The sequence below is a fragment of the Choloepus didactylus genome, chromosome 26 (genome assembly GCF_015220235.1).
Source record: "Choloepus didactylus isolate mChoDid1 chromosome 26, mChoDid1.pri, whole genome shotgun sequence".
NCBI classification, from domain to species: Eukaryota; Metazoa; Chordata; class Mammalia; order Pilosa; family Megalonychidae; genus Choloepus; species Choloepus didactylus.
Genome location: NC_051332.1, coordinates 14,070,550 through 14,083,776, shown reverse-complemented (window position 1 = coordinate 14,083,776; position 13,227 = coordinate 14,070,550). Strand labels below are relative to the sequence as shown.

General features: G+C 41.9%; 1 long non-coding RNA gene across 1 annotated transcript in view; it reads right to left on the bottom strand.

The window, feature by feature from the left end:
* LOC119520865 overlaps window positions 1-12,413 on the bottom strand; it is a 301,392-nt gene extending 288,979 nt beyond the window's left edge. The window contains exon 1 of the long non-coding RNA XR_005214225.1: window positions 11,990-12,413. This is a non-coding gene — a long non-coding RNA (uncharacterized LOC119520865). The remainder of the gene's footprint in view (window positions 1-11,989) is intronic.
* Window positions 12,414-13,227: the final 814 nt, after the last annotated feature.

Sequence of the window (13,227 nt, the reverse complement as noted above, 5' to 3'; positions counted from 1 at the left end):
TTTTACATTGTGAACTTGTTTCTCTTAGCTTAAGTGCTTTATACTTTTAAACTATTTTCTGTCCCTAAACTCTTAATTGAGTGGGAGGTAACTTGATGAAGCTCAAACCTATTGAATCAGGACCTCATTAAGCTCATGCCTTCTCTAATGGATATCATAGGTATCAGATGTAAAGAAATGAACCTATGACACTAAACAGAGACAAGATGACTGAGCAGGAGAATTAGAAGCCAGAGGTAGAGACACAGCAGGACAGAATGCTATGTGACATGGTTCAGGGACTGAGATGCCTGTGAGTCACCACAAGGACCCTACAGACTTCAGAGAAGGCAGGACCTGCCAAAACCTTGCTTTTGGACTGCTAGCCTCCAAAACTGCCAACAGTAAATTGAAGACAGTCTGTGGTATTTGTTATCGCAGCTCTGGCAAAATAAGACAGTGTTTATTACTCTGTATGGTAGCATTTTTATATAAACTCAATCATTCAATGGATTAATGAGTTTAGGGACCTTTGTATGTTGTGCAATGAGGGATAATCCTTAGAGTATAAAGTATAAAGAAGAGCACTGTGTAGTGAATATAATAGGCAAAGAAATACTTCTGAAGAAATGTCTGAAATTTAATCATAAGATGCTTTCTAAAACAGTGATAGGGAATTAGTGAGATTTTAGATGCATTAATGTCTGGTATCAAATTTTTACCTGAGCTTCTTCTCCCACTAGAAATCCCTTCTTTACATGTCAGGAATTCAAAAGTTGTAGACATATAGTTTCTAGAGCCCAGTGTATTTATTATGTGGTTTATTGCACATCAGTATCACGCTTATAGGAATAACAGCAAAGATAGCTGAGCCTAAATGACAGAAAAAAAGTGTGAGATATTACATCCTTATATTTTTTTCTCTTATTTCCAGTTATTCCCAAAATCTTGAAACATGGAATCCACAACCATGCCTATTCTCCCATCTTCAGCCAATCCTGTTTGGAATACAACTGCATTGGATTCTTCCTTACATTTAGGCAAATTTATGAAACTCCTTAAACATCAACTTCCTCATCTATATATTAAGATTATTATAAAGATTAAGTTACATTTTCTGTGTAAACACAGCACAGTGCCTGGAATGTAAAAAGAATCCAATGAATGTAAGCTAAACCACAAAATAAGACCATTTAGCTGTGGATACACAGTAATTATTTATTTTCTCTTTATTGTTTAAATCTTCCCCTTAAATCTTTTCCTCCTTTTTTATCTGAATCCTATTAGTTTTTTCATTTTTTTTAATTAGACAAATAGTAGGCTTACAACAAAAATCATGCATAAAGTACAGTTGTTTCCACATACCACTTTATTATTTAAACTATACATTACAGTGGTAAATCAATTGCAATTCATGAAACAATATTTTATAATTGTACTATTAACTACAGAGTATCATTTGCATTAGGGTTTACTGTGTTGTACTACCCTGTTTTTCTTTTTAAGTTTTTGTTCTAGTAACACATATAAACCTAAAAGTCCCCCTTTTAACCACATTCAACTACAGAATTCATTGCTGTTGATTGTATTCAAAATGTTGTTCTATCACATTACTAAACCTTTACATCAACCCAGAGACTAGTTCTAATAAGACACCTCCTCTCTCTTCTCCTAATCTCTCAATCTCTCTCTCTCTCTCTACCCCCCTCCCTCCCTTCTTTTAATAAATACACTTGCCTGTTTTACTCTGAAGCTTAATTTTCATAAACTTTGGGAAAATGGCTGAAGGTTGGGAGAAATCTAGGATGTATTTCTATAAAAACAGAACTGGTGATGCTTTAGTACTCGGAACTTCATAAAACTTTTAAATGCTATAAATATTCTAGTTTGTGCTTATCTATTAAATGAACAAGTAAATGAAAATTGAAAATCAACTTTCATAATATTTATAATGACATTTAGAAAACACAAAATCAAGACCCTATTTTCCAAAACCTAACTTAAAGATCAAAACTTATAAAAACAAGAGGGAAAAGCACAGTTAGGCACACATGGAAAAATATTTAAAGATTGAACTGAAGATATAATATTGAAAGAACTGGATTGAGAGTTGCAGCACATGTGGAGGAAAAGATAGTAAAATAACTAGAAGAACTGAGAAAACAATAACAAGGAAATAATGAGACCATGATATTAGGACACTGTTTAGAAATGATATATAATTGATAAATCTAATATAATATTCTTTAAATAGAACAACAGTGTAGATCCACTTAATTTCTTTAAATACTCCAATGTCCACCAAAGTACATCAAGAGAGAAAGAGAAGAAATATACACAGATATAGTACATTGTGAATCATGCATAATATCAGATTCAGAAGAGATTTTAAAAAGTGTGAGATTAATGAACTAAAAGGATGCTTGAACTACTACAAGGAAACAGGCAATTTGTACACAAAACCTCTGGTGAGACAGCAGACTAATTTTGTTACTGCTTTTTTGGTTAACTGTTCTTTTTTCTTTTTTATTATTCTACAATGAGCAAATTATGATTGAATAACAAAAGATAAGACAAAACATTCCAATTGAGTAGAAAACCTTGATACTATCAGAGTTTTGTAAATGCACATCTATGAAAACTTCACGCAAACATATATAAAGATAGTCATCTTCTCCTTGGAGGGAGTTTATGGTATTTGCATGAACTCAAACAAGCTCATGTTTAGTGGACTGGCCTATTTGGATTTAATAAAATTATAATGATGAAATCATTTGCATATTCAAGATTAGATTTTCTACGTGTGTATGGATGTGTATATATGTGTGTAGTATATATATTTATAAATACTTTTTATATTCATTTTATTGAGATATATTCATGTACCATGCAGTCATACAAAACAAATTGACCATTTGATTGTTCACAGTAACATTACATAGTTGTACATTCATCACCAAAATCAATCGCTGACACCTTCATTACCACACACACAGAAATAACAAGAATAATAATTAAAGTGAAAAAGAGCAATTAAAGTAAAGAAGAACACTGGGTGCCTTTGTCTATTTGTTTCCTTCCCCCATTTTTTGACTCATCCATCCATAAACTAGACAAAGGGGAGTGTGGTCCTTATGGCTTTCCCAATCCCATTGTCATCCCTCATAAGCTACATTTTTGTACAATCATCTTCAAGATTCATGGGTTCTGGGTTGTAGTTTGATAGTTTCAGGTATCTGCCATCAGCAACCCCAATTCATGAGAACCTAAAAAGGGTTGTCTATATTGTGCATAAGAGTGCCCACCAGAGTGACCTCTTGGCTCATTTTGGAATCTCTCTGCCACTGAAGTGTATATAAATACTTTTATTTATATAAAACTATATGTTTTATATATATATTAAACAATCTAGGTATACTTCTGAAATTATAAATCCCCAGGAAGGGGACACTTATGCATATATGGAATGATAAAATTCAAGATAAGTATCTTGCTTATACTCCATAGTCATCACTGCATTGTATGATGTTTACTTCTATTATAGTGTCTATGCTAGATGATCATATGGAATAGGACAGCTATAATAAATTTGAATGTTTGGGGCACATTCAAGATTACGTCCCTAAAATTTGAGTTCAAAGTTTAATTAGATCATATGGCAGCCAGCAAAGAATATTACAAAAGAAAAGTTTAGAACAAAGAATTTTTTTCTTAATTTTCCAACAGAGATTCAAATTCTCTATAAATATTTTGGAATGACTTGATATGATAAATACAGGGCCTTTATGCTTAAACAAGAAATGTGCTTAAAACAATTTTAATTGCAAGGCTAATTTTTTTTCATATCAGAAATACTTTTAAAGTAGTTTTCTTTCCAACACTATGGTTTGTTGATATTTTGAGTACTAATTAAAATACAGTGCATTCTGGAAAATTGCTAAAATATTTTTCTCAGCTCAATAAATGACAGCAATGCCAGTATCTGCATCCAATGCTTCAAAGGGTCATTTCAGAGTAGACAGTAGGGAGATCAGGTTCAAGGTCTTCAATAGTTGTTTAGGGCCTAGGCCTTCTCAAGTTGGAGAGAAGAATTTAAAGTCACCAGCATTCCAGGAACTAAGCCAAGGTGTAGGCTCCATTCCCATCAAACAAATGAGAGCAAAGCAGGAAATTATGGCTATCATCTACCATGATCCTCAAGAGATGTCTTTTCACAATCCCTTCTACAGATGATACTTGATTTGCATCATGTTTTTAATCTGTCTTTTCTTTTCTTTGATAGAAAGCATACTATTTTTGTAAATTCTGAAGTACATTGAATTTATCAATGTTTCTAAGCAATGTTTCCAATAAGCATTCCCAGTTTGCTCTTAAAAGAGCATAATGTACCTCAAATAAATATTTTTAAATGTATAAGAAGATATTTTGTCTCATCTTAATATTGTTTTCCTTATTAAAATCAATATTTCAAAACTAAATTATAAGTAAGAGGATGCTTCCTGGTTAAAACATTAAAAACTTCAAAATTTGAGAATCAGTTTTCAAATAAGGATATCAAAACCTTTTAAAATGCATATCTCTCTTTGTATGCTCACTTACCATTCAGAGTATACTGATTACTGATGTCTAAAAAATTATTTTGAGTTTAGAATGAAGCCTCTAAAAATCAGTTTGAGTTTAGAATGAAACCTCCTGGAAAGAGGATTTGCAACTGTTACTACCTTTAGGAAGGTACAAGGCCCTCTTTGAAGGGCTTGTATGGATTAACTCTGGTTAACCCAGGGCAACCTCACTTTTGAGTAAAGCAAAATTACTGTTCTGGGATCTTAATTCTAGCTGCAAAATTACTTCACCTTTGCCATACTCTGTGGGCTACAACTACATCACAAGTCCCACCCACACTCTAGGGGAGGGAATAAAAAGGTCATGAACAGCATCAGGAGGGAATCATTCCAGCCACCTGCAGTGCATCCACCATACTAGGTCACCAAGCCTCTTCATATCCACAGTGTAAATCTGCAAAGAACAGATATGCCTGGGTTCTCAATAGTAGCCTATTTCTTTCCTTTTTTTCCCTTCTGCTGTTCTCACTGACAAAACAGCTTTTACTCAAGTCTCCTAGTGTTGAGGTGAGGGGAGATGGCCTTACTAAATGACTACTGAATCATATAGATATTTATTTTTAGCTTCTATTGTACTAGAACAGCCAGAAGAAATACCTGAAATTGTGGAAATGTAACCCATACTGCACTTTGAAATTTGCTCTATAACTATCCATTAAACTACATTTTGAAATTTATCATGTTTCTTGTATATATATTTCACAATAAAAAGTGTTTAAAAACAAAATTTGAGGGATAACCTAAGAGGGTGGCTAGGTAAGACAGGGCAAAAAAACACCTCTGTGAAAAATGCTAGATAAAAACCAGAAAGTGACCCAGAACACCAGTTCCAGTGATGCACCAGCTGGACAAGGTCTGCTAAAACCACAGGGACCATGCACTTGGTGAAACCAGGACTCTGCATTCTGAAATGAGTGAGTAAGCCAGCTGAAAGTTCTGTGGCCACACTGTGGTGTGGGGAAACCAGGGGACTGGCATTTGGAGAAGGACTAGTTCTTTTAAAAAAAACCCAGGAGTGGCTGCAGTTATGAAGGTGAGAACCACACAGTGAAGCATAGCAGGAGCAGGCTGTGCCAAGCTCTCAGTGTCTGACATGAAGGATAGACCACTGATTCCCTCAGGGCCAGGGGGGCAGAGGGGAGAGCCAAAAGGAGAAAGAAACCATGCCACTTGCAGCTGGCACCCCAGTGTGCTGGGGACACTCCTGCCTGGGGCCAGACCCACAGCCCAGAGCCACACCAGGAAACCCAGTGTGATGGGGAGTGTATCCCACAGCACTGCACACATGCCACAATATTAGCTGTGGAAAGTGGCCTTGGGTGCACACACAGCTAGTTGTCCTGGAGCTGGGAAGGCAGAGCTGTGTGAGAAGGGGACGGTTGAGATGCCCCATTCAGCCATCTTTGCTTCAGGCTGGGAGTGACCCTGCACAGCCCAGTGGCCCAGGGCTTCCCTTGAGGGATGGTGCATACTTGTGACATAGCACAGCCTTCCCTCAGCAGAGGTCCTGGAAGATCACAGCTGAGAAGGTGGGTCCACTCAGAAAACCCAGGGACCCTATGTCAATGCCAAGGACTTGTGGGTCAGCAGCAGAGACAATCTGTGGCAAAACTGAAATGAAGGCTTAGACTCTTGCAACAGCCTTGAATCTCTGTGAATACCTGGGAGGTTTGATTATTAAAGCTGTCCTGCCTCCCTAACCACTCAGACACACACCCCACATTCAGGGCAGACAGCACCAACAACACACCCAAACTGGGTGCACCAATTGAACCCCACAAGAATCAGACCCCCACATGCCACAAATACAAAGTTGGGGAGAACTGACTTGAGGGGAATAGGTGACTCGCAGATGCCATCTGCTGGTTAGTTAAAGTGTACACCACCAAGTTGTAGATCTGAAAAATGAGATTGGTATTTTTTATAACTTGAAAGAAACCTATCAAGCAAAGCAAATGCCAAGAGGCCAAAAACAACAGAAAATCTTAAAGCATATGATAAAACCAGAAGGTATAGAGAACCCAATCCAAAACACCCAAATCAAAAGATCAGAAGAGACACAGTACTTGGCACAATTAATCAAAGAACTACAATCAAAGAATGAGAACATGGCACATAGGATATAAAGGACATAAAGAAGACCCTAGAAGAGCACAAAGAAGAAATTGCAAGAGTAAATAAAAAACTGGAAGATTTTATGGAAATAAAGTGTTGGCCAAATTAAAGACTCTGGATACTCATAATACAAGATAAGAGGAAGTTGAACAATGACTCAGTGTCCTCAAGGACCACAGAACAGAAAATGAAAGAACAAAAGAAAGAATGGGGAAAAAATTGAAAAATTGAAATGGATCTCAGGGATATGATAGACAACATAAAACATTCAAATTTAAGACTCGTTGGTGTCCCAGAAGGGGAAGAGAAGGGTAAAGGTCTAGAAAGAGTATTCAAAGAAATTGTTGGGGAAAACTTCCAGAAACCTTCTACACAATGTAAATACACAAAGCATAAATGCCCAGTGAACTCCAAATAGAATAAATCCAAAATAAAGCCAATCCAAGACATATTCTGATCAGACTGTCAAATACTGAAGAGAAGGAACAAGCTCTGAAAGCAGCAAGAGAAAAGCAATCACCACATACAAAGGAAACAACATAAGACTAAGTAGTGACTACTCAGCAGCCACCATGGGGGCAAGAAGGCAGTGGCATGACATATTTAAAATTCTGAGAGGGAAAAATTTCCAGTCAAGAATACTTTATCCAGCAAAACTCACCTTCAAATTTGAGGGAGAGCTTAAATTTTTCACAGACAAATGCTGAGAGATTTTGCCAATAAAAGACCTGCCTTACTTCAGATACTAAAGGGAGCCCTACTGACAGAGAAACAAAGAAAGGAGGGAGAGATATAGAGAATTTTAACAGACATATATAGAACCTTACATCCCAAATCATCAGGACCCACATTTTTTGCTAGTGATCATGGATCTTTCTCTAGAATAGACCATATGCTGGGACATAAAACAAGCCTCAATAAATTAAAAAAAAAAAAAAAAACAATTGAATATATTCAAAGCACATTCTCAGACCACAATGGAATACAAATAGAAGTCAATAATTTTTGTTTTGTAACTCCACTATTTACTTCCTACAGGATATAAAATACATAAACTCTAATGACAAATCAGTGGTTTTGGATTCAATGTAAAATATGTAATTTTTGACAAGAAATATATAAATGTGGGGGAATGGAGGAGTATAGGAACATAGTTAATATGTACTATTAAAGTTAACTTGGTATTAAAGAAAAACAAGATTGTTACAGGTTTAAGAGGTTAAATTTAAGCCCCACAGTAAACACAAAGAAATTATCAGAGAATATGATGAAAGAGAAGAAAAGTAGAGTATGGGTTATGAGAAGTGGGCAAAGGGGCAATGGGGAGTTAAGAAATGAGTGTAGGGTTGATGTTTGAGGTGAAGAGAAATTTCTAGTAATGGATGGTGGGAAGGTGATAGCATTACAACATTCTATATGTGATTAATCCCACTAATGGAATGCTAGGGAGGGAGTGGAATGGGAAGATTTAGGCTGTATATATGTTTCCACAATTGAAAAAAAAAAAAGACAGTTTAAATAGATGACAATTAAATGCCAAGGATAATCCTGGATAGGATCCGAGGATGGAGGACAGGAGGCTCAAAGGGACACAGTTGAGACATAAGGAAAAAAAAAAACAGGAAATATAGAATGTAAGCTTTGTATCAATGTTGAATTTCTTGAACTTCTTAACTGCACTTAATGGGATTGCATAAAAGAATGTTCTTTTTCATGGGAATTGTATATGTGAATTATAGTGTTTGCTCAAGGAAAAAAAAAAACAAGATTTGAGGAAATTATACAAGGAACACACCATATAACCTGCATGATCCCAGTGTCACCTGGGCCACCATCCCTTAGTTAACCCCAAGCTAATTTATGTCACTAATCATCAAATAAGTGGGTAAATAGAAACCCTCAATAGCACACATCAGCACAGGTCAAGTTTGCTGCTGAATGAAGACAGGGCCTTGGAACCCTGAAAGAGCTACCTAGACATACTGGGGACACTTTGGCCTGCACTCAGGGCAGCCCTGCTCCCCTCTGCCCTCCCCCATCCACCCCAGGCTGACCTCCAGGAGCCTGCAAGCACATGGGGCTGCTCCTGCCAGGCCAGCATGTATGTGCACACTAGCAAAACATCCTCACTATGTCCAGGAGGTATAAGAAGGTTTGGCTCTCCAGCAGAGCCTCCACCTAGGGCTCTGCCTTGTCCAGGTCATCATGCAGGTCCCAACACAACCTTCCCACAGGGTCACCAGCTCCAGGGATGGTGTGCAGGCATCACTGCTCTCCCACAGCAGTGCCAGGAAGCTCTGCATCACATCTCAGGCCAGGGGCCCATGCTGCCAACATAGAGAACAGTCACAACAGCACCAGCCAGGTAACCACACAATGCTCATGGCACCAGCCACACCCTCCCCATCCTCAGACCATCTCCACATGGTGCCTCAGAGTCAAAGGAGTCCATCTGAGAAAAGGCAAGGGTGAGGAATATCAGTTGCCCTGGAGAATTTCCTCCCAATACCCTAAAAATGCAGTCCTCTAGGAACACTTTCTGAGCACCACACAGGTACCTGGACCACCCTCCACAGCTCGCCTCAGTTGCTGAACCACTCCTTTGCCGCTGTTGGTCACACTGACCCTGGCAGCTGATGGGCCCATCCTGGGCACCCCAACCTCACAGCTCCACCTGGACACTCTGCACTTCATGCCCTCACACTCATCCTACAATTGGGTTTCTCTCTCACTCCTCCTCTGCATTCTTAGCTCATTGGGAGTTGCTGTCTGCCTCACCAGGATTTTCCCAGCTCCTGCCACAGAAGTCACATGCCTTCCCATGTACTTAGGAAGCACCCTGGCTAGGGGTGGCAATGCCATTTCCATTTCAGCAAAGAAACAAATAAAGCTGCAAGACTACTGTCACCATCTGCATATAAGCATCTTGATTTTGGAAAAAGAACAAAATTTTACTTGACTAATACTGGAAAGCATGAAGAAGTAAATCTGCCCTGGTCAAACCAACAAACAAAGGACAAGAAAGGAAAGCCCCAGTTAGTGGTTCTGCTTGTGGATCCCAGCAGGGACAGGTTCTGCATGGGAACTTTGACTCAGTTTCCTTCACAGGAGCATGTGAGATGGCTCCTAGAGATTCCCTCCTTTGCAGGTGAGGACATCCAGCTCACACAGTCATGGAAACATCCAAAGGTTGGAAGGTGGTGACGCCAGCAGGCTGGCCCCTGTGCCTGAGCATAGACCTCATCTCAACCCAGAAGATTACTCTGCCACCTGGGGAGTCAAGTGTTCTCCCCCATGGGCCCTCTACCTGGCTCCTTCAGAGCTAAGCTCTGGCCAGTTGGATTCCCAGGATTTCTGAATTTTTCCTCAGTTTATACAAATCTAACTATGTACACACACATACACCCATTTTAACCTAAGAGACAGACAAGCCCATGCCTGACAATCACACACAAGTCTTTGCCCATAAACACAGTCCCACCATGTGTTCCATCAATGGAGGACTAGAGGTGGTTGAAGTGGGTCCCCCTCCATGGACACAGGTGGCATCCTGGTGCCCACCTTTTCAAACAGAACACCTCTGTTCACAACTATAGAACTGAAATTCAAGTGGAGAATTAACAAAATTAATATGGACATTAAATGTTTTCACTGATAAAGCCAAACTGCACTCCAAAAGGCAGCAAGAACCTGCATGTCCAAAGAGGGCAGGTGGCAGGCCCTGTCTGTTCTGCTGCCACAGGTGGTCTTCTCTTTCTTAGTCTCTCCAACCTGGCTGTCCCTGCACACTGAGCTTGGAATTCCTAGGCTGGTTCTTGTGAGGCCCAGGTGCCACTCCTCCTTCCCTCTCCAGCTTGTCCCCACCAGGGAGACTCTCTCTAGTCTCCAGATCCCCCATTTCCCAGACTTTACTGGCCCACCTGTTCCTGGACCCTGACTTGGGGCTTTCAGCAGCCACACTTGGGTGGCCCTGCTGGTCTGCTCATTGTTACTGAGAAGTTAGTACTTAGGGACTGATTATGATTATTGAATCATTATATAGATATTGCTTTTTACTTTCAGGCATATTACAGTATACAGAGGGAAAACCTGAAACCTGAATTGTAATCCAGCTGCCTTGATCTCTGATAATGATTGTATAGCCTTTATCATGTGCCCTTGTGATTGTAAAAACCTTGTGACTAACCTTCACTTGTACCCATTTATCCAGTTTTTTTACTTCAAAGTCTTATGACCACTAAAACAGCCCCTAATGTTTATTAATGAAGGGTCTTCGGTCAGCCCAGAACTAATCCACCTGAAGTCCAAAGTTATCTTGATAACTGAAACGGTAGCCAACCAAAAAGGGCCCACCTGACATGTGTAGTAGCTTAGACTTTAACCTACAAGTCACCTATACCTCAGCATAATACTAAAAATCACACACACCATCATATTAAGGCAGCCATTTTCTAATATACATTCTGTGACTAAGCATGTAATCAATCTGTGCAAGCTAAATAATTAGATCACCTCTAATTACATAATATGGGGTGCCCCTCTATTCATTATCCTAAAACCTGACCATCTTTTGATCCTTTGAAACTATCAGATTTACTGCAGTTTGGGGAGACAGATTTTGGACCAACAGGCCATCTGTTATCCTGCTTCCTGCCTGGCAATAGAAGTCTTTCTCTGAAACCCCAGTGCCTCAGGAATTGGTCACTTGCGTGCATAGAGTAAGAGAATCCACTGCCTAGGGCTGGTAACAGCATCCCGCTCTGACTGCAGGAGGCTCTGGACTTCAGATGAGGGGCTGAAGACCCCAGGTCCCCTCCTCAAAGAAGCAAAGCTTCCAGGGCCTTCCACTGCAGGGAGGGGTCTTCAGGACCCTGTTTCCTTCAGCACAGACTCCTCCCCACCAGACACTTGGAAGCGGCTAGAGGGGGGATGAGGAAACAAAGCTGAAAGACAGGTCTACACTGAACGTGGCAGTCTCTCCAGAAACACGGAATTTAAGATCAGAAATGGATTCCTCTTGGGTCCCCCTGGTTTCGACTTGGGTATTCATGAAGGGGGTAGAGTAGAGGAAGCTTGCTGGGCGTGGGCGTGGAGAGGACCCCCACCCACCTGGCATCCCAATACCTGTCAGGGCTCGCCCACGGCTCAGAAGGCCCGTGCTCTCCCTGCTGCATCCGACCTGGGCGCTCCGGCCTCTGGATGCTGATTCGGCCGCCCGTCACCACCCCCCCACCCCCCGACACACACACACAGCTGCCGGTGTCCGGACTTACCGGGGTCTCCGGGGCTCGGCTACTACCCGCCGCCATTTCCGCAGCCTAGGGGCCTTGTACTGCGCCGACTGTGGAGGGCTGGGCGCCAAGGTGATGCCACGGGCGAGGTCGCGGGGTCGCAGGCGCTACCGTGTGGGCCGAGGCTGCCCGCCAATCCGAGAGAGGGTCCGCCCCGCCCCTGGGCTCGGGTCCCAGGTCTTCCGGTGCTGGGAGGGGCAGGGGCGCCGGGGATGCACTTGGCAGGTTGCCGAGCTGGTGGAGTTGGTTTTCCCTCTGGAAGGTGTCGGCCGCTTCCCACCGGAACACCTGGACACTGCGCCCTCTCTGCGTCCCCACCTTGCGCACCCCTAAGTCCGCCGAGGCTAGGATCCTGCGGGTGGAGGTTGCGTCCTTAGCGCCCTGAATGAGCAGAAGTGCCCACATCTTACACGGTGGTAAAGGGGGCGGGGAAAGCCGGAATCCCCACCCCAGCAGCCGGTGAGTGGAGGAAGCCATGAGCCTTGGACATTCCCTACTTCCTTGGCCCCAAGTTACTCTGGTAGTAGAAGCTGGCTCTGGAGATGCTAGTTGCAGAGGGGCCTGGGGTAGGTAATCCTCTGACCTTAGCCCCGGGCATCCACTGCGGTCTGCCGCCTCCTCCAGCTCTGGCTTCCAGGACCTGGATGGGAGAGGTGGCGACACCTCTGCAAACCCAGACCCCAAGGATGGGGAGGGACGGGTCCGAGAAGAGGACCTTTTGGGAATGCTTGTTCTTCCACCCCAAGGGTCCCTGATCAAGGAGTTGGAGGGCGCCAGGAGGCGGCGACTTCCTCATCGGGGGAACTGTAGGGTAGTCTTTAGTGCGTTTGAACTTTGCCCTGACCCTCTGTGCGCCCGACCTCACCGTGACTCTGGGCGTTTATGAACAGCTGCACAGTGGAGAGAAAGGGAGTGAGGCTTGAGCATCCTGCGGGTTCCTTGGCAGTTCTCCATGACCAGGGTTAAATAACGGTTGGGCAATTACCAAACTGCTCAAATCCTGGATTGAGACATCTTCTAGTGAATAGTGAATGGTGAGCCTTGCAGTGAATACCAGCCTCTCCTCTTGTGAAGCTTGCAGTTTTGGGGAGTAAATCAAAGGCTGGTTGTTAACCACAGGAAGCAGGGAAGAAGTTCTCAAGGTGAAAGATGGAGATTTTGCATTGACTTCCCCAGGGTGGGCAAGGGCTACCTGGAAAGAAAGAATTCTGACTTCATGG